Here is a 23,356-nt window from a genome sequence, read left to right on the forward strand (position 1 = left end):
TAGTAACTGAGTCTTCAATTCTTTCAACTCAGCCAGTGCCATGCGATACGGGGCAATGGATACCGGAGCTGTACCGGGCAACACCTTGATCCCAAATTCTAACTCTCTGTTGGGGTAATCCGTAAACTCCTCAGGAAAAATATTTGAAACTCATTCACAGTCTGCAGGTCTTCAAATGCTGAACTTTAGACCATTGTATCCACCACATGAGCTAAGAAGGCTTCCCAGTCTCTACTAATCTACCTCTGAGCTACAGCCGTAGAAATGACATAAGACGAGCATACACTAATCTCATTAGTCACTAGGACTCTGGTTTCGTCCAACCCACAGAGCTTAAGTTGCCTCGCTCTACATTTTAAACTTGCATTATGCTCGATTGACCAATCCATGCCCAAAATTATATCAAACTCTCGAAAGGGAAACTCCATCAAGTTTGCTAAAAATAGTTGACCCTGAATCTCAATTGGACATCTCTGATACATCTTATCTACCAACACATCAAGTCCTAACGGCCTGGATTCTTGAACCCCAACATTCAACTCCTCAATAAGAATACCTCTCTCTCAGATGATCTTACTACAAATATATGAATGCATGGAACTGGAGCCCACTAATGTAGTAATTGGAATGGAGAACAATGTGAAAATACCTGTAATCACATCAACGGCATTGTAGTCTTTCCAAGCTTTCACAGCGTACTATCTAGATGAAACTCAAATATCATATACGACTACAAATCTGACCGTGCCTCTACTTTGCTGGCCAAAGGTGACATTATCACCACCATGAGTTGACCTACTACCACATTGGAAAGAAGGTGCTGATATCTGAGTTTGAGTAGGCGAAGCACTGCTAGCTCTAGGGTAATATCTAAAAAAAATGCTCGATGGACCCACATTGGAAACAGGCTCTAGTCCTTTGATAACACTCCCCGGGATGTCTCCAGCCACTGAAATTACAAACTGGAAAATTCAGGGTCCTGACTGACCCTACGAGCCCCTGATCTAGACCCTTGACCTGATTTCTGAGACTATGTCGATTGAGCTATCCTAAATCCTCAAGAATCTCGAATCCTCTTAGCTGTTATCTAAGACGGTATCACAGTGTCAGAACCCCTATTACTCTGGATACTAGACTTATTTGATGAGCTCCATCTCATACCTAGAACCTTCTCTACAGTATTAGCTTTCTGTACTAATTCTAAAAATACCTCAGACCGGTCTGCCACCAAATAAGTGTGAATATCAATGTGCAGCCCCTCACAAAATCTCCTGCACCTTAGACTCTTAGAAACCACTAACTCTGAGGTGAAGCAATTGAATCACATAAAGTCTCTCTCGTACTCATACACCGATCAATTACCCTGGACTAGTCGTGAAAATTACATCCTCAAGTCATCCATATGTGCCTGACCGATGTACTTCCTTCAAAACTCAAACAAGAATTGATCCCACGTTGGCTATTCTGGCTGTAAAACCATCTTGACCCTCTCCTATGGATCATATACATCACCCTTCAATAATGAGATAATGTACTCTAAGTTACTCTCAGGGTAAACGGAGCAGCTCAAGTCCTTAGTGTGTCCTCAACCACTGACCAGCAGCTATTAGGTCATCCTCGCTGGTGCGTAAAAGTCCTCTGCTTACATTTGCAAAATCTCTCTATCGGAGTCTTCTGTAGAACGACAGGTGGTAGTGGAGGTAGGGTAGGTTGAACCTCCAGATCGCTCGAAGCATACGATGCAGCACAAAATTAAGATTTGGAAGTAAGTTGTCTCATCCACGCCGACCCATTAGAGTGTCAAAGTCGCCAGTGCTCAGGACAAACTCATCTCCCTTATTATCCATCGAAGAGGCATAACTCTCCTCCCTAGCCTCATGGCTACAATTTGAATCGTCAAGCGTGTCGAGTCTGAAAACGAAATAGAAAAGAGAAAGTATCATCAGATTTCCAATCTTAGAAGAGTACACTCTTAAACTTAGGGGCATGTATTCATTGACGCCTTACTACGACTGACCAGCTAGTCTTAGAACTGGCTAAACCTTGCTCTGATACCAATAAATGTAACACCCTAATCCCAAATATGGAGTACTCAAATACCAAGGCGCTATATTAGGTCATAGAAGCATCCCAACAAAATTTTCAAATAATTTAAAACATTGAAATACATTTTATATAAGAGAAAATACCATACATAGTTATATTGAAAATAGTAATAAAAGTAGTTATACAAAATATGTGAAACTCCAATATCATCGTATATCAAAATAGTCAAAATAAAAAAAAATTATAAATAAGTTACAGACCTACAAAAAAAAAAGTAGGGCCTTAGGAATACAATGTCCACTAATAGATAAGGTACTGTACTTTGAATACGTGATGCTAGGAGAATCACATCGATGATGTTCCTCGGACACGAACAAAAGTCTACAAACCTGAACATTAAGACAATTTAAAGGCTGAGCTTTACAGGCTCAGTGGTATACAACAAATCTACCATACTTCAAGCAATTCATAAATATAAGCATGCAAATCAAATGTATACATAGAAACATGACATGAGTATCAAATAATTAAATCATGAGTCATTAAATCTACATAATCAAATCACTTGCATATAAAACTTGTCAAACTTGTTAGATTGCACATACTACTCAAATAATTGGGTATCTGAATAGTTCCGTGCCACTCATGGCCGTTAGTAAAAAAATCCTGGGTGTCTGTAGGGTTATCCCGAGCGCCACTCATGGTCGTTAGTTATGTTAGAGCTTGAAGGCTAAGGGTAAACAAAGCATCTAACTTATAATCACAAAAATACAACCATGACACTTGAGACTCATTCTTGTTTCAAAATATTAACTAATGAGATGTGATAGTCTGCTATCTTGAGATTCTAACCTTTTCTCATTCAAAAATTTGTAACTTTTAATATATAATTCTAAATCGAGCACTGTTTGCTTTAAATAAAACTAGACTTCTGTATGGTTATAGAGATATAAGGCTCACTTCCTATTTTATCTTATGAAATTTTTGGTGATTTTTCAAAATCACTGCTAAATCTATTTTATAAAAATTCTGCTGCCAGATTTTTATGACATTTCAACACTCAAAAGTTCATATCTTTTGAAATACAAATCAAAATCAATCTCTGTTTATTCTAAACAAAATTAGACTAACTCACGGTTACAATGATGTATAGATCACTTCTTAATTATTTTTACAGAATTTATGGTGAATTTTTAAACTTATTTTTCATGTAATAATATATTTCTGGCAGATTTCACAACTAAGTTTTTAGCTTCATTTTAAATCATCCAAACATGATTTCCACCAAAAGACATATAACATGCATGCATTATCACACAAGCATCATATTTATGACTTATCTAGAAGCATAGGAGAGTTAGAGGGTACGACCTTGATGGAAGAACACCAATAAAGTTTCTTGCCTAGCTTTCCACCACTTTGCTTTTACCCTTAGCTTTAGAAGATTCACCACCCTCTTTAACTAATAAACATGTAACACATAAGATTTCCCAAAAAAAAAGTATAAGAGTTGATAGGATGTAAAAATACATGCTTTAAATAAATAAATAATATATGGGAAAATAGGTAGAGACTTCCTCAAACTCAAACCTTCCCAAACACTCGAAAACCTCTTACTTCATCCTTGATGAACATATATATATTTTTCATGGAACTTTAAAAAAATCTAGATCAAGACCCTTACCTTATTTGGGATTTATAGGATGAAAAATGGTGAGAACTCACTCAAATCTTTCTCCCTCTACACAGTTTGCTAAGGGAAATAGATGGAAAGAAGAAAAAAATAAAAAAATGTAAAAAGAAAAAAAATAGTGTGATTATAATATAGGGAAAAATATGGGCAAATCCACTTTATCCCATACCTCAATCTGCCAAACCATCTTTTCCTATGAATTGTAAGAAGACTTTTATTCAAAAATGGTAAAATTACCATATTAGCCATCCATCTTCCCCTACTTTACACAAACTTCCCAACATCCTTAATTTCTTATAAAAAGGTCCAAAATTCACTCAAATTAATTGATCGCGTGATTCGTAACAAGTAATAAATATTTATAATGGAGATCAAATCTAGACTAACTATTATCACGATGTAGGCAAGTGTACCTATCGAACAATAGTATAGTTTTAGCAAGACCGGATTGTCGAACCCAAAGGAACTAAAAGTACTAGTAATGACTGTCTTTTTATTATCTAGCCTAAGAATAATGGAGTTTTGTTTTAATTAACTAATTATCTAAACTAAGAATGCACAGAGAAAAGAATTGGGGAATTGCTTTTGGGAAAATTGATTGACTTGAGACAATACCTAAGAAAAATCCACCTAGACTTTACTTGTTATTCTGGCTCCAAATCAGACGATTTATTCATTCAACTTGTTCTGTAGAGATCCCTAAGTTATGTTATTATCCCTATTCAAGACTAATAACGTCTAATACCTAGATTGAATAATCGAGACTTTTCTCTAATTAACTGTAACACCCCGAACCCGAGACCGACACCGGAGTCGGACACGAGATGTTAACAAACTTTGAAAAATTTTTCCAGACACTGCCCAGTCTGAGTACTAGTCGCTTCAAAAATCATATCTTGAGTTCCACAACTCGAAAATCAGTTTTGTGATTTTTCCCTGAAACTAGACTCATGTCCCCACCTATGTATTTTTTTCTAGAATTTTTGGTCGGGCCAATTAGTACAGTTTATTAGTCAAAGTCTCCCATGTTACAGGGGTCGACTACACTGACCTTTTCCCATTACGACTTGGATATCTCTCTGCACAGAGCTTCAATACTGATGCCGTTTGTTTCTATGGAAACTAGACTCAGAGAGGAATCTGTACATATATGGTAAGACCCCTAATTATCTCTGGTTAATTTATATTGAATTTCCAAAGTCGGAGCAGGGAATCCAGAAACCGTTCTGGCCCTGTCCCACAAAAATCTGATTATCTCTTAATATACTGCCCATATGATCTTTTCGTTACTTCCTCATGAAAACAGACTCATCGAGCTTCGATTACATAATTTATTCATCAATTAATTCCACTCCTACTATTTTTAGTGATTTTTCAATCTCATTACACTGCTGCTGCCAGCATCTGTTACGAAAGTAACTAGGTCCATTTCATGCCTACCCTTGATCCAACTCAATCGAACATTCGTGCCATCTTCGCATGGCTTAAAGTTTACATGCCAAAGTTCAAACACAACGTAATAGCTTATACATGCCAAAATGTTCTTCTAAGCCAACTAAGAAGAAAGTACCAAAACTTGCTATCCGGTGTGATGACTTCGATGACGGCCTGACCCCGCAAAAATAGATGAGTCCAAGCAACCTATAATGGGTGACAAGGAAACACCGAGTGAGTTTATAACTCAGTAAGTCATAAGCTATGCACTACCATCCATCAATAACATTATCACAAGAGAAAACAAAATGGAACGAGGCTAATTACTCCATCCATTCCGAACCATACCATAGTTCCTCCAACCTATCGATTCAATTTCATATCAATTCATGCATTCACGTTCCATATACTCATCAATAGGACATTGAAGCATTTTCATAAATCAATTTATTTTCGTTACAATCAAACGACTAAACGGCCTTTCACCCATCCTACGATAAATTTTATGTACGTGACTTCAAGTATATTTGTCACATAGGTTCAAACTTACCGAGCTCAACACCAAGTATAAGCATAGCACCTATTAGCCATGTACTCAAGACACTTACCCGATCCGCTGTCCGCGATCGACTCAATAGTGTCGCACACGTAGTGTCCATAATGATTCACGAATGTATATTGAGTCCGCACACTCAGTGCTATATAATCAACTCGCACACTTAGTGCTACGTAATCAAATCGCACACTTAGTGCTACATAGTCAAACTCGCACACTTAGTGCCGCATGGTCAATTCGCACACTTAGTGCATCATAGTCAAATCGCACACTTAGTGCTGTACAATTTAATCCCGCGCACTTAGCGCCAATCTCATGGTCATAAATGGTTATACTCGCACGTTTAGTGCCGAGATCAACAACTCAGTACATCTTACCTCTTTTCTTTTCATTCAACAATTTCATCATCACATACGTACATGCATATATATATATATGTATATTTATTCATTCCATTCAGCATCAATACATAAACATTATGACCATTTGAAATAATACCAACTACATGCTTAATGACTTACCTTGTGTTGGGTAAGACGGTTCCAACTCGGCTACTCAGTGATCTTTTCTTTGCCTTTGCTTGATTCTCCTCCTTTAGCTCCTTGAGCTTAATCAATAATTCACTAGTTTAACCATCTTGTTAAACATTCATAATTCAATTACACATGCATATGTATGTTTGTGTATTCGGCAACCATCCACACTAATTACCCATTTAGTCGATTACACACATAATTAAAGGTAACATCACGAATGGCATACTTATGTATATATATATGTATATATATATACTTCGGAATGGGCATCACAATTAGATTTAACACCACCTTCATACTCAATTAGATGGCCGAATGCATGTGTATATGCACAATGTCAACTATAACATCATGTAGATCCACATATACTACATTTCTTATGTTCCACATCTTAATGCCCATTATACATAATCAAATTTAACATCATCTATATATTTACTCATATGGCCGAATATACATACCCCCATATAATATCATTTTCATTCCATTTAACACTTAATTCATCATAAATTTCCCCCTTTGCTCTTTTTTTTTTCTTCATGGCCGAATGCTCCTTCTACTCCTTTTACCTTCACAAAGCATGAATTTCATCATCCAACTTACAAGCTTACAATCTCATGAAGTTTAACCTCATGGTACCTATCAAACTCTCACTCATTAGCTTCTATCATAAACCTCCAACAACACCCAATAAACATATACTTTGGGGGTCTATGGTAGAACCAAGAAAGGAACTCATAGATATCAAGATGTGAGCAACTACCATTATTCATCTAAGTTTAGCATGAAACACAATCATCACCCTTATTAATCTTTTATAGCCGAAAACCATACTCACCCCCAAAATCGAAATTTCAACATGGTTTACAAAAATCACTTGATAACTCACTCAATATCAACTAAAATTTCAAAAGCTAGTACATACTTCCTTACCTTAATAGTGACTTAAGATGACCGATTGCTCATGTTACCAACAATATTCAAGATTTGAACATGGGCTAAGTAAGGGACTTAGTAACTAGCTTAATACATTCAACAATTTCCAAAAGCTACCATGCATTACATACCTTATTCAAGACTAGAAGGAGTGGCCGAATGTCTTACTTCCCCTTCCCCCTTCTTCTTAGCATTTTCGGCCAAGGATGATAAAAGATGAACAAATTTTTTTCTTTCTTCTTTAGAACATTCGGCCAAGGGGAAATGAAGAAAGATGGACACTTTTTTTTTTGTTTTTCCTTCTTACTTTCACGGCAAAAGGGGAGGAAAGAAACAATTACCACACATCCTTTCCTTTTTCCATTTCTTTATTCCCCATACTTCTTATTATATTTTATCCTACATACCTCACTAGGCCAACATGTTCCCAACATGTTTCCACCCATAGCATGGCCGGCCACTACATATTAGGGAGGGGGAATTTGACATGCAAGTCCCCTTTTTCTTCCCCATGCACTAATAGGTCCTCATGCATTGACCTATCACATTTTAAAATTTTCTCATATATGTCCTATTGACTAAATTCACATGCAATCGACTAAATCGAAGCTTGAAATTTTCACACAATCATGATTACATATTCTAGACAATAAACATCACATTCAAACCTTTCGGTGACTCAGTTTAGCGGTCCCGAAACCACTTCCCGACTAGGGTAAATTTTGGGCTGTTACAACTCTCCCCCACTCAGGAAATTTTCGTCCCCGAAAATCTTACCGGTAAGTAGGTTTGGGTATCGTTCTTTCATCGAGCTCTCGGTTTCCCAAGTAGCTTCCTCGATCCCGTGTTTGAGCCATAACACCTTTACTAACGGAACCCTTTTGTTTCGCAACCCCTTCACTTCACGAGCTAGGATACGCATCGGCTATTCTTCATAACTCATATCAGCCTGAATTTCAACCTCCAACGGACTAATTATGTGCGAAGGATCAGATCTATAGCGCCGAAGCATCGAAACATGAAAGACGTCGTGAATCTTTTCAAGTTCAGGGGGCAAAATCAATCTATATGCAACCGGCCCCACTCGTTCGGAAATTTCGTACGGCCCAATGAATCTCGGGCTCACCTTGCCTTTACGGCCAAATCTGAGTACCTTCTTCCAAGGTGACACTTTAAGAAACACTTTATCTCCCACCTGATATTCAATGTCCTTTCGTTTTAAATCCGCATACGATTTTTGACGATCTGTGGCTACCTTCAGACTTTCGCGGATTACCTTTACTTTTTGTTCGGCATCTTTAATCAAATCAACTCCGAAAATTTTACTTTCACCAAGCTCGGTCCAAAACAATGGCGTACGCATTTACGACCGTACAAAGCCTCATACGGTGCCATCTTAATACTTGATTGAAAACTATTGTTGTAAGCGAATTCAATCAAAGGTAAATACCGTTCCCATGAACTACTGAACTCGAGGATGCAACATCTCAACATATCCTCAAGGATCTGAATTATCCGCTCGGATTGACCATCGTTTGGGGGTGAAAAGCGGTGCTAAAATGCAGCTTGGTACCCAAAGCTTCTTGCAATTTCTTCCAAAATCGTGAGGTAAATCTCGGATCTCTATCCGACACGATAGAAATAGGTACTCCATGTAATCTCACAATCTGAGAGACATACAATTCGGCTAGTTTATCCAATGAAAGATCCGTACGCACGGGGATAAAGTGAGCCGACTTAGTCAGTCTATCAACCACAACCCAAATTGCATCCTTCTTACTTGTTGACAATGGCAGTCCGGACACAAAGTCCATTGTGACTCGGTCCCATTTCCACTCGGGTATCATGATCGGCTGAAGTAACCCTGAAGGCACTTGATGTTCCGCTTTCACTTGTTGACATTTTAAACATCTCGAAACAAAGTCGGAGATGTCTCGTTTCATACCATGCCACCAAAACCGACGTTTCAAGTCGTTGCACATTTTCGTGCTCCCTGGGTGAATTGACATTCGGCTACAATGGGCTTCGTTCAGAATCATCGGAATGAGTTCCGAATTCCTTGGAACACACAAACGACTTCTAAACCTCAAACAACCATCATCATCAATCTGAAACTCCGATTCCTTGTTCGGAACACACTCAGCTCGTTTTGCAACCAATTCATCATCGACCTTCTGAGCTTCACGAATTTGATGAGTCAATAATGGTTTGGCTTTTAATTCAGCTACTAACACATTGTCAGGTAGAACAGACAAGTGTACATTCATCGCTCGCAAACAAACAGTGATTTTCGGCTTAAGGCGTCCGCAACCACATTAGCCTTTCCCGGGTGGTAATCAATGACAAGCTCGAAATCTTTCAACAACTCAAGCCAACGTCTTTGTCGCAGATTCAAGTCTCGTTGAGTCATCAAATATTTGAGACTTTTGTGATCTGAAAACACATGGCACTTCTCACCAAACAAATAATGTCGCCATATTTTCAATGCAAATACAATGGCGGCTAGTTCGAGATCATGGGTCGGATAATTTCTCTCGTGTGGCTTCAATTGTCTCGACGCATAGGCCACAACTCGACCTTCTTGCATCAATACGCAACCCAACCCAAGTAGGGATGCGTCACTATAAATGACAAACTCTTTACCCGATTCGGGTTGCACCAAAATTGGAGCTTCAGTCAAATGAGTTTTCAGTTGATCGAAGCTTTTCTGACATTTCTCCGTCCATTCGAACTTAACATCCTTTTGAAGTAGCTTTGTCATTGGTGTGGCTATCATCGAGAAACCTTTGACAAATCATCGGTAATATTTCTTGGAGGCTTCCAGTTAAGTATGGCTGAAATTTTGTTCGGGTCAACTCGAATACCCAATGCGGATACCACATGACCCAAGAAGCTAACCTCTCTTAACCAGAACTCACACTTACTGAACTTAGCATATAACTGCTTATCCCGCAACATTTGCAACACCAGTCTCAGGTGCTCGGCATGTTCGGTCTCATCTCTTGAATAGACCAAGATGTCATCAATGAACACAACTACGAACCGATCCAAATATGGTCTGAAGATCTGATTCATCAAATCCATAAATACCGTAGGGCATTAGTGAGCCCAAACGGCATCACTAAGAACTCGTAGTGACCATATCTCGTCCTGAAGGAAATTTTGGGTATGTCCGATTCCCGAATTCGCAACTGATAATAGCCCGATCTCAAATCTATTTTTGAGAACTCTGTGGCTCCCTTCAGTTGGTCGAACAAATCATCGATGCGCGGCAATGGATATTTGTTCCTTATCGTCACTTTATTCAGTTGACGATAGTCAATGCACAACCTCATGGTTCCGTCCTTCTTTTTTTTACGAACAATACTGGTGCACCCCAAGGTGAGAAACTCGGTCGAGCGAAACCTCTATCCGTCAATTCTTGCAACTGAGCTTTCAACTCTTTTAACTCGGTTAGTGCCATACGATACGGGGCGATCGAAATTGGCGTAGTTCCAGGTACAAGCTCAATACCAAACTCTACCTCCCGAACAGGTGGCAAACCCGGTAGCTCTTCAGGAAAAACATCCGGGTATTCACAAACCACCGGCACCGATTCGGGTTTCTTTTCTAACTCCTTGTCATCAAGTACATACGCGAGGTATGCTTCGCACCCTTTCCTTACATATTTCTGGGCCAACATTGCTGATATTACAGCTGGCAACCCCCTTAAGTCCGCAGACTCAACTCGGATTATTTCGTTATTTGCGCACCTCAAATCGATAGTCTTGCTTTTGCAATTCACAACCGCATCATGCGCGGTTAACCAATCCAAACCAAGAATAACATCAAACTCGTCGAACGGCAAAAGCATCAAATCGGCCGGAAAACAGGATTCTCGATTATTAGAGGGCATCTCTTACACACTTTATCAACAAGTACACATTGACCCAAAGGGTTTGATACTCGAATTACGAGCTCAGTAGACTCAACAGGTAGAGTCTTACTGGTTGCTAAGGTTTCGCATACATATGAATGAGTAGAACCAGGGTCAATCAATGCAATCACATTAGTATCAAAGAGAGTGAAGGTACCAGTGATGACGTCGGGGGAGGATGCCTCCTCTCGTGCGCGAATGGCATATGCTCTAGCAGGAGTACGGTTCTCGGCTCGATCGGCCGTATCAGAGGCCCCCTCTGACTACCACCCCTGCCTCCTAAAATTCTCGGTGGTCTACCTCTAGATGTCACTCCACTAGGTCTTGCACCTTGAATCTTATTCTTCTCATCCAGCTCCGTGCAATCTCTAATGAAGTGGTCCTTCGAACCGCATCCGTAACAGGCCCTGCTAGTAGACTTGCCCCAACATTCACCTAGGTGTCGTCTTCCACATTGGGGACATTCAGGTTTCTCGTGACGATTATTGCCCACACTAGCTACCGAAGTAGCTCGGGAGCCCATCGATGGTCTTGCCCTGATGGAAATTCCCGCAGTCGCCCTCGACTTATTAATGTCCTCCCTGAACTTCTTTACAGCTGAGAACGGAGCTTTACCTGTCGATCTTTTACGATAATCTCTAGCTTCAAATTCAGCCTTCCTCTTCTCCTTTCCAAGTTCTTCCGCCTTGCAGGCTCGTTCGACTAGTGTTACGAATTCTTTTATTTCCAAAATACCCATTAGTAGCTTTAAATCTTCATTCAATCCTTCCTCGAATCTTTTGCACATAGCAACCTCATCAGCTACACACTCCCGGGCATACCTACTGAGTCTTACGAATTCATGTTCGTATTCAGATACAGTCATACGGCCTTGCTTGAGTTCCAAGAACTCCTTACGCTTCTGATCAATGAACCGTTGGCTAATAAATTTCTTTCGGAATTCCGTTTGAAAGAAGTCCCAAGTTACTCGCTCGTTCGGGACTATGGAAATCAAGGTCCTCCACCAATAGTAGGCTGAGTCCCGCAACAAGGATATAGCACACTTTAGACATTCATCGGGTGTGCATGACAGTTCATCAAACACCCGAATGGCGTTATCAAGCTAGAACTCGGCCCTTTCAGCATCATCAGTAACTATGGCCCTGAACTCCTCAGCCCCGCGCTTCCTAATCAAGTCTACAGGTGGCTTACTCAGCCTCACAGGATCAGTAACTGATGGCATTACTGGCTCCGGGGGTGGATTATTCAAATTTGGGAATTGTTGGACAGCCGGGTTGGTTCGGGCATATTGCGCGACCCACTCATTCATCATGGTAAAGAAGGCTTGTTTAGCCCCCTCACCTTGATTATTCGCAGATGACTGAGGTTCAACAGGCGGCATCCCTTGTGCAGGAGCAGCCGCTACGCTCTCAATGTCATCCGCTAGGGTTCTTTCTTCACCGGGGTCCATTTACTAATCAAAATAAAAACATTTCAACCGTCGGAAGTCATCACACATTTAAACATTAACATTCGGCATGTATAGCTAGACTCATACGCGCTATGGTAGTCCTAGAACCGACTAAACCATAGCTCTGATACCAATAAAATGTAACACCCTGAACCCGAGACCGACACCGGAGTCGGACACGAGATGTTAACAAACTTTGAAAAATTTTTCCAGACACTGCCCAGTCTGAGTACTAGTCGCTTCAAAAATCATATCTTGAGTTCCACAACTCGAAAATCAGTTTTGTGATTTTTCCCTGAAACTAGACTCATGTCCCCACCTATGTATTTTTTTCTAGAATTTTTGGTCGGGCCAATTAGTACAGTTTATTAGTCAAAGTCTCCCATGTTACAGGGGTCGACTACACTGACCTTTTCCCATTACGACTTGGATATCTCTCTGCACAGAGCTTCAATACTGATGCCGTTTGTTTCTATGGAAACTAGACTCAGAGAGGAATCTGTACATATATGGTACGACCCCTAATTATCTCTGGTTAATTTATATTGAATTTCCAAAGTCGGAGCAGGGAATCCAGAAACCGTTCTGGCCCTGTCCCACAAAAATCTGATTATCTCTTAATATACTGCCCATATGATCTTTTCGTTACTTCCTCATGAAAACAGACTCATCGAGCTTCGATTACATAATTTATTCATCAATTAATTCCACTCCTACTATTTTTAGTGATTTTTCAATCTCATTACACTGCTGCTGCCAGCATCTGTTACGAAAGTAACTAGGTCCATTTCATGCCTACCCTTGATCCAACTCAATCGAACATTCGTGCCATCTTCGCATGGCTTAAAGTTTACATGCCAAAGTTCAAACACAACGTAATAGCTTATACATGCCAAAATGTTCTTCTAAGCCAACTAAGAAGAAAGTACCAAAACTTGCTATCCGGTGTGATGACTTCGATGACGGCCTGACCCCGCAAAAATAGATGAGTCCAAGCAACCTATAATGGGTGACAAGGAAACACCGAGTGAGTTTATAACTCAGTAAGTCATAAGCTATGCACTACCATCCATCAATAACATTATCACAAGAGAAAACAAAATGGAACGAGGCTAATTACTCCATCCATTCCGAACCATACCATAGTTCCTCCAACCTATCGATTCAATTTCATATCAATTCATGCATTCACGTTCCATATACTCATCAATAGGACATTGAAGCATTTTCATAAATCAATTTATTTTCGTTACAATCAAACGACTAAACGGCCTTTCACCCATCCTACGATAAATTTTATGTACGTGACTTCAAGTATATTTGTCACATAGGTTCAAACTTACCGAGCTCAACACCAAGTATAAGCATAGCACCTATTAGCCATGTACTCAAGACACTTACCCGATCCGCTGTCCGCGATCGACTCAATAGTGTCGCACACGTAGTGTCCATAATGATTCACGAATGTATATTGAGTCCGCACACTCAGTGCTATATAATCAACTCGCACACTTAGTGCTACGTAATCAAATCGCACACTTAGTGCTACATAGTCAAACTCGCACACTTAGTGCCGCATGGTCAATTCGCACACTTAGTGCATCATAGTCAAATCGCACACTTAGTGCTGTACAATTTAATCCCGCGCACTTAGCGCCAATCTCATGGTCATAAATGGTTATACTCGCACGTTTAGTGCCGAGATCAACAACTCAGTACATCTTACCTCTTTTCTTTTCATTCAACAATTTCATCATCACATACGTACATGCATATATATATATGTATATTTATTCATTCCATTCAGCATCAATACATAAACATTATGACCATTTGAAATAATACCAACTACATGCTTAATGACTTACCTTGTGTTGGGTAAGACGGTTCCAACTCGGCTACTCAGTGATCTTTTCTTTGCCTTTGCTTGATTCTCCTCCTTTAGCTCCTTGAGCTTAATCAATAATTCACTAGTTTAACCATCTTGTTAAACATTCATAATTCAATTACACATGCATATGTATGTTTGTGTATTCGGCAACCATCCACACTAATTACCCATTTAGTCGATTACACACATAATTAAAGGTAACATCACGAATGGCATACTTATGTATATATATATATGTATATATATATACTTCGGAATGGGCATCACAATTAGATTTAACACCACCTTCATACTCAATTAGATGGCCGAATGCATGTGTATATGCACAATGTCAACTATAACATCATGTAGATCCACATATACTACATTTCTTATGTTCCACATCTTAATGCCCATTATACATAATCAAATTTAACATCATCTATATATTTACTCATATGGCCGAATATACATACCCCCATATAATATCATTTTCATTCCATTTAACACTTAATTCATCATAAATTTCCCCTTTGCTCTCTTTTTTTTTTTCTTCATGGCCGAATGCTCCTTCTACTCCTTTTACCTTCACAAAGCATGAATTTCATCATCCAACTTACAAGCTTACAATCTCATGAAGTTTAACCTCATGGTACCTATCAAACTCTCACTCATTAGCTTCTATCATAAACCTCCAACAACACCCAATAAACATATACTTTGGGGGTCTATGGTAGAACCAAGAAAGGAACTCATAGATATCAAGATGTGAGCAACTACCATTATTCATCTAAGTTTAGCATGAAACACAATCATCACCCTTATTAATCTTTTATAGCCGAAAACCATACTCACCCCCAAAATCGAAATTTCAACATGGTTTACAAAAATCACTTGATAACTCACTCAATATCAACTAAAATTTCAAAAGCTAGTACATACTTCCTTACCTTAATAGTGACTTAAGATGACCGATTGCTCATGTTACCAACAATATTCAAGATTTGAACATGGGCTAAGTAAGGGACTTAGTAACTAGCTTAATACATTCAACAATTTCCAAAAGCTACCATGCATTACATACCTTATTCAAGACTAGAAGGAGTGGCCGAATGTCTTACTTCCCCTTCCCCCTTCTTCTTAGCATTTTCGGCCAAGGATGATAAAAGATGAACAAATTTTTTCTTTCTTCTTTAGAACATTCGGCCAAGGGGAAATGAAGAAAGATGGACACTTTTTTTTTTGTTTTTCCTTCTTACTTTCACGGCAAAAGGGGAGGAAAGAAACAATTACCACACATCCTTTCCTTTTTCCATTTCTTTATTCCCCATACTTCTTATTATATTTTATCCTACATACCTCACTAGGCCAACATGTTCCCAACATGTTTCCACCCATAGCATGGCCGGCCACTACATATTAGGGAGGGGGAATTTGACATGCAAGTCCCCTTTTTCTTCCCCATGCACTAATAGGTCCTCATGCATTGACCTATCACATTTTAAAATTTTCTCATATATGTCCTATTGACTAAATTCACATGCAATCGACTAAATCGAAGCTTGAAATTTTCACACAATCATGATTACATATTCTAGACAATAAACATCACATTCAAACCTTTCGGTGACTCGGTTTAGCGGTCCCGAAACCACTTCCCGACTAGGGTAAATTTTGGGCTGTTACATTAACACTCTAGGGTTTTATTAACTCGATCTATGGATCTTCTTATTAGGTTTCACCCTAATCTGAAAAAATCTTGTCACCCTGTTTCTAGGCGCGCAAACAACTCCGCTTAATTATGAAAAAAGTACTCTTAGACTGGGTTTATTCCTCCTCTGAATAAGAGCATGTCTTGAATCTGTATCCTGGGGTATCAAAACAAGAATTAAGAGCACATAGTTAAGAACAAGTTAAATATTTATCATACGATTCAGAAAATAATAACAAGATTCATCTTAGGTTTCATTCCCCTTAGGTATTTAAGGGATTTAGTTCATAAATAAATAAGAAAACATCTCAGAAGAATAAAGAATACAAAACATAAAGAAAACCCAAAACTCCTGAAGGGAAATTGAGGAGAGATCTTTAGTCTTGATGATAAATCCAGCTTTTGAGATGGATCAATCGGCTTTCTTGGGGTAATTCCTTACCCCCCTCATCCGTCTCCCCTTTTCTCCTCTTCTAGGGTGTATTTATAGGCTTTGGAATGCCTAGAAGCCCTCAAAAGTGGCCTTTTCTAAATTGGACTTAACGTGGGCTCGGCAGGGACACGCCCGTGTGTGTCGTGCTCCAATTTTTCCAGATTGACACGGCCATGTGGTCTTCCATTGTGAGGAGGTCCAGGCCGTGTTGATTTCATACTACGGCCCATTTTCTCCATTTTTGGCCCGTTTCTCGTTCCTTTCACTCTCCTATGCTCTCCTAAGTATAAAACATGAAATTAAAGCATTAGAAGCATCGAATTCACCAATTCTAATGAGAAATTATCCATAAAATACATTAAACATGGGGTAAAAATATGTATAATTTACGGTTTATCAAATACCCCAACATTTAAGCATTTTCTTGTCCTCAAGCAAAATTCTCAACTCATAATCAAAATAAATCTTTCTCAACTTATAATTTCTATTGATAATATCTCACATTAAACCATAAGTAATCATACATTGAGAATTTAACTAAAAAAGCATAAAAGTTTCAATCATTCCAAGTTGAGCATTTTATTCCAAAAACATAGGTGTCTTCCCTCATCTAAGTAATTACCTTTAATTCAGAATATCACAGAGTTTTACATCTTCACTAAATATTCACTTAAATCACTCAAGGTGTTTTAAGGACAATAAAGGAAGCACTCAATAGTTAATAATGGAAAGTCATTAACATAGGCTTGCATGAAAATCAAATCTCCACCACTGTAATTTAAGATGATACATCAATCAAAAGGTCTTTAGAGGGTTGTAATGAGGCTTGGTTAGGGGGTGTGATCACAAGCTGAGAGAAAGGGTTAGAATCAAGATTGACTTGAAAAGTTGCCTTAACTAGAAAAATAGTTAATCTTCACTTGCGTACAACAGAGCTTCTTTCAGAATATGAAATTACAGATATGCATACATAGTTTTTTCTTTTTCTTCTTTTTTTTTAGAAAAAGTTAAATAATATAGACTAAATATCAAGAACAAAACATAGCTAGGCAATCCATTTAACTCAAATCTTGACAAAAATAGGGATTAATTTAGGGGATTTCAATAATAATGGGTTAAAGGTTAATATTAAGGGCAATACAAGAAATGGTTTGTTAGGCTCAAGGGGGTTTACTAGGGGTTAATCGTGGAGGTAGGCTTTTCATGGCATGAGTGGGTTAATCCTAAATGCCTTAATCATTTTGATATATCAAATCAAATGGTGTGGTCTCGACATGCATAATCAATCAAGTTCTAGAATAACAGTTCAATACTGACGCACTCAAAGCAATAATAAAAGTGAGCATGAAAGGATGAATAGATGCTCAAAAGGCTCAAAAATCTCACAAAAATTATGGCTTTTTGATGTTTAGACTCATGAATTCCAGTTCAAAGTAATACCTAGACTTGGGGAAACAACCTATAATTTTAAATTCTTAAAAATCAACTTATCATGCTTGATTCTCTAATGTCTTAAAGTTTAAATAGTCAATGCATAAATCCCTATGTTTTAATTCAAGATATATCAATCAAAATCATAAACTAATCAAAATTTATCCTAAATATGATATGAGAGCTTTTCAAGAGAACAAGATAATCATTAATAAATACCCCCCACACTTAAGATGTATATTGCCCTCAATGTACAAAGATAGGTATTATAAAATAAAAAAAAGATAGGGAGAGAAGTGAAACTTCTTGTATGATGAATTCCTCGAACTAGAGTTTTGGAGAGTAATTGGTTCGAGAGTGGAGGAGGATACTCCAGCGGTCGTAGAGGTTCATTAGGCCATAAGTGTTGCGCCAAAAGAATATTATATCTAGTGGTACCTATCGTCGTGGTCGAGCAGGACATGGTAGTCGTGGAGAACCTTTCCCTGTGGAGTTTTAGTTCCTTTGTGATAATGAGCTTAAGAGCTCTAAATAACTATGATAAAATTAAGAACTTTTTTAGGGGATATTAATAAGAATAAGTACTCGAAAAGAAATAACCGAAATTTATAATAAAATTCTAAATCTGCTAAAAAATAAAAAATAAAAATAAAAAGTAGTTTGAATAAAAATTAAAAACATAAAATAATAAAAAAATATTTCTAAACATCTTCATCACTGGATGCTTCGCAAGGTGGGACTGGCGATGTGATGTGGAAATGCTGACAATCTGCTGTAGAGTAGCATCAATGTTGTCAAATTGTTGAAAACACTGATGCTGGAATCGGGTGAAGCACTCAGAGATGTCAGCATATGAAGCTGCCGCATGAACTGGACGAGAGAATGATGGTGGCTGAGTCGGTGGGTCCTCGTGTTGTGGGGGAACATCATCAGGAATGTCCTCGTAGGCCTCTTCCTTGGTAGATTGGGTGAGACGATACTGGGGATGGGAGGTTCCTTAGCGCCTCTCGATCATTCTCATCCTAAGCATGCTTGAGATGCCTTGTGGAGACATCTGCGCAGTCGATGCAGCGGCCTGCTGCTAAAGGTCGAGCCCGAAGTATTTGGAAGAGCTCTTCTTGGGGCCCTCGTAGAAACTGTAGGAGAGGGAAAAAAGATGAGAAAGTGAGGATTAATGCAGGGGAAGTAGATTTAGAATGGTTTGGGGGTTGGGGAAATGAGAAACTGGGGAATGGTGGTCAGGATAGGGATTAGGGAGTGGAGAAGGGGAGACTTCGGCTAGGGTTTTGAAAGGGAGAAGAAGATGAACTGTGGTTTTCTTATATAGGGGAGGGCCACACGGCCTAGGGCCATGCCCGTGTACTCTGAGGGTGAGCCAGTGTTTTTCAAATTTTTCAATTTAGGTCGTGCCCGGCTACTATCCCATGCCCGTGTGTCTGGGGCGTGTGTGGACACGGCCATGTCGCACGATCGTGCCTAGCTTTGTTCGCTTCTCTCACGCCCATGTGTTAGGGTACCATGCCCGTGTATTGTTGTCCACGGCTTAAAGGCACGAACGTGTCTCACGCCCGTGTTGAAGAAACAGAATCGAGCCTTGCCCCTGGCACACTCGTGTTTTTCCATTCCCACACCCGTGTTCACCTATCAAATTCACCTACGGCCATGTCACACGACTATTGGGATTTATCGTATCCCGTGTTTTGGAGAAATCATGTCCTGCTTCAACACGGTCGTATCGCACGGTCATGTCTCTTCCCCTGTTTGGCCACAGCTTTAGGCACGCCTGTGTGCCTGGCCGTGTGTGCTGAAAAACTTTGCAATTCAAAGATAAAGTTAATGATTTAAAGTGTTAGAAATTAAAAATAAAGAAATCAAAATATGTTAGTGCTCGGGTTGCCTCCCGAAAAGCGCTTATTTATAGTCTAAGCTCGACTTACCTCTCTAGTGAATGGTCAGGGTGGTTTGAGGAGTTTATACTCCTCATTCCTGATATCAATCTCAACAAAATAGGGTTTTAATCGGGTGTTGTTTACCTTAAAAGTGCCAAACTTGGGGTGACTCACCTCCATCGTACCGAATGGAAAAATGCTGAGTACCGTAAGAGGGATTTCCTCATTCGGTGTGGTAGTGACAATGTGGGGATCTGCGACATCTAGTAAGACTTTATCACCAACCTTAAGTTGATTAGGAGAAGTATCGGGCTTGTTTTGGCGTAGTTTCTGTTTATCATGTGTTCTCGGTTTGTGTGCTCGCCATTCGTCTAGCTCCTCTATCCGTAGCCTTCATTCTTCATAAATGTGTCATCTATCATTTCTAGAACATGGCTTATGAACTTATTTGAAGCTTAATTTCTGCAAAGTCATATTGTCAGTTTTAGTAGATTGGTGTGGACTATTACCTTCAATGTTCGATGTGATGCCAGAATTACGAGCTTGAAGAGTGATCGTTTCGTCTCCCATACGAAGTGTAAGCTCACCTGTTCCTACATCAATAAATGTTTTAGTAGTTGCTAAAAAGGGTCTTCCTAAAATCAAAGGGGTGTTATTATCCTCCTCTATGTCTAGAACAACGAAATCAACGGGGAATATGAACTTATCTATTTTCACGAGTACATCTTCAATAATACCCCTAGGGGATCTTATAGTTTTATCTGCCAATTGAATGCTCATCCTAGTTTGTTTAGGTTTCCCAAGACCTAGTTGCTTAAACATTTTGTAAGGCATGACGTTAATACTAGCGCCTAAATCAGCTAATGTATGACTTATATCTAAACTACCAATTAAAAAAGGAATTGTAAAACTCCTTAGATCTTTCAATTTGTGGGGTAGCTTATTCTGTAGAATAGCTGAGCAGACTGCATTTAGCTCCACATGCGACGCTTCGTCCAACTTCTGCTTATTTACTAAAAGCTCTTTTAAAAATTTCATTGCATTTGGCATCTACAACAAAGCTTCAATAAACGGTAGGTTAATATGTAATTTTTTCAAGAGTTTGAGGAATTTACTGAATTGTTCGTCTGAGCGGTCTTTCCTTGTCACGTTAGGTTATGGGACATGGGGTCTATATTCTTCATTCACCGTTTTGTTATGACTTACCTCACTTTCACTTTTGCTCACCACAGTTTCTTGCATCAATTCTGGCTCAGGCGCAATGAATCTTTCCTTATCTTGAGTACTAACTGTGTTGAGGTGTTCCCTTGGATTAGGTTCAGTATTACTTGGTAAGCTACCTTGTGGTCGTTCGGAGATAGTTTGGATAGCTGGCCTATTTGAGTTTCGAGTCCTTGGATCGATGCTTTTTGATTTTTAAGTGCTGTCTCGGTATTTTGGAAACGGGTTTCTGACTTTGATATGAATTTTGAGAGTATCTCCTCAAGGTTCGGTTTCTTCTCTTGTTGGTAAGGTGGCTATTAAAAACCCTGAGGATTTTGTGCCTTTTGATTCCCTTGACCTCCCCAGGAGAAATTTGGGTGGTTCCTCCAACCTGCATTATAAGTATTACCCATATAGTTATTTTGAGATCTAAAGTTATTTTTACCCATATAGTTGACTTGTTCCTCTTCGGTTGTGGGATTGAAGGATTGATATTCTGTATTCACACCTCCTCCACTTGAGTCACACCTCATTACTAGATGTACCTGCGTAGAACCAAGTAAACCATCAATCTTTTTATTGAGAAGTTCTACCTGATTTGACAGCATAGTAATTGAGTCGACGTTATAAACGCCGGCTGTTTTTATTGGCTTAGTCCTCATGACTTGCCACTGATAGTTATTCAGTGACATTTCTTCAATGAATTCATAAGCCTCTTCAGGTGTTTTGTTTTTGATGGTTCTGCCAGCAGCTTCATCAACCATTTACCGAGCCGAGGGATTCAGACCATTGTGGAATGTTTGTACTTGAAGCCAAAGCGGTAACCCATGGTGAGGGTAGCTTCTCAGTAAGTCCTTGTATCTCTTCCATGCATCGTAAAGTGTTTCTAAATCCATCTGCACAAAAGTAGAGATATCATTACGTAATTTAGCCGTTTAAGCCGGCAGAAAATATTTTAGTAAAAAATTTTCGGTCATTTGTTCCCAAGCAGTAATTGACCCTCGTGGTAACGAGTTCAACCACTGTTTAGCTTTTTTCCTCAATGAAAAAGGAAATAACTGAAGATGAATGGCATCATCAGAAATGCTATTGATTTTAAATATATCGCAAAATTCCAGAAAGTTTCCTAAGTGAGCGTTGGGATCTTCATCCTGCAAACCATCAAACTGAACAAACTGCTGTATCATTTGAATTATGTTAGGTTTTAGTTCAAAAGTATTTGCAGCTACAGCCGGTCTAACTATGCTAGATTTCGTTCCTATTAAAGAAGGTTTAGCATAATCATACATAGTGCGTGGAGCAGGATTTTGATTAGCCGCAATTGCAGGAGGTAGCTGATTGCCTTGGTTTTCAGCCATCTCTTTGGTTGGGGGTTGAGTATCATCTTCTTGCTCGTTCTCTATGTATCTTAAGTTGCGCCTTATTTCTCTGTGGTTTCTACAACTGTGCGATCGATTTCTTCATCAGAAAGTAATGGTCCCGACGGGTTTCTTCTAGTCATAAACTATAAAAACCTGCCAAGAGAAAGAAAAAGTAAATTAATAAATAATAATTAAATTAAATTAAATTGCAAGAAAAATAAATGGCTAAAGTAATAAAAATTGAGCATTCCTAATATCTTAGTTCCCCGGCAACGGCGCCAAAACCTTGATCGCGTTATTCGTAACAAGTAATAAATATTTATAATGAAGATCAAACCTAGACTAACTATTATCGCAATGTAGGCAAGTGTACCTATAGAACAGTAGTATAGTTTTAGCAAGACCGGATTGTTGAACCCAGAGGAACTAAAAGTACTAGTAATGATTGTCTTTTTATTATCTAGCCTAAGAATAGTGGGGTTTTGTTTTAATTAACTAATTATCTAAACTAAGAACGCACAGAGAAAAGAATTGGAGAATTGCTTTTGGGAAAATCGATTAACTTGTGACAATACCTAAGAAAAATCCACCTAGACTTTACTTGTTATTCTGGCTCTGAATCGGACGATTTATTCATTCAACTTGTTCCGTAAAGATCCCTAAGTTATGTTATTATCCCTATTCAAGACTAATAACATCTAATACCTAGATTGAATAACCGAGACTTTTCTCTAATACCTAGGGTTGCATTAACTCGATCTATGGATCTCTTTATTAGGTTTCACCCTAATCCGGCAAAATCTTATCACCCTATTTCTAGGCGCGCAAACAACTCTGCTTAGTTATGACAAAAGTACTCTTAGACAGGGTCTATTCCTCCTCTGAATAAGA

At 38.9% G+C, this 23,356-nt stretch overlaps 1 non-coding gene across 1 annotated transcript; it reads left to right on the forward strand.

Annotated features, from left to right (window-relative positions):
- Nucleotides 1–21,926: 21,926 nt before the first annotated feature.
- On the forward strand, nt 21,927–22,033 carry LOC121206362 (small nucleolar RNA R71). Its single transcript, XR_005901432.1, has one exon. It is a non-coding gene; the product is annotated as a small nucleolar RNA R71 (small nucleolar RNA).
- The last annotated feature ends 1,323 nt before the right edge of the window (nt 22,034–23,356 follow it).

This window comes from Gossypium hirsutum, chromosome A01 (assembly GCF_007990345.1).
Source record: "Gossypium hirsutum isolate 1008001.06 chromosome A01, Gossypium_hirsutum_v2.1, whole genome shotgun sequence".
NCBI lineage: Eukaryota > Viridiplantae > Streptophyta > Magnoliopsida > Malvales > Malvaceae > Gossypium > Gossypium hirsutum.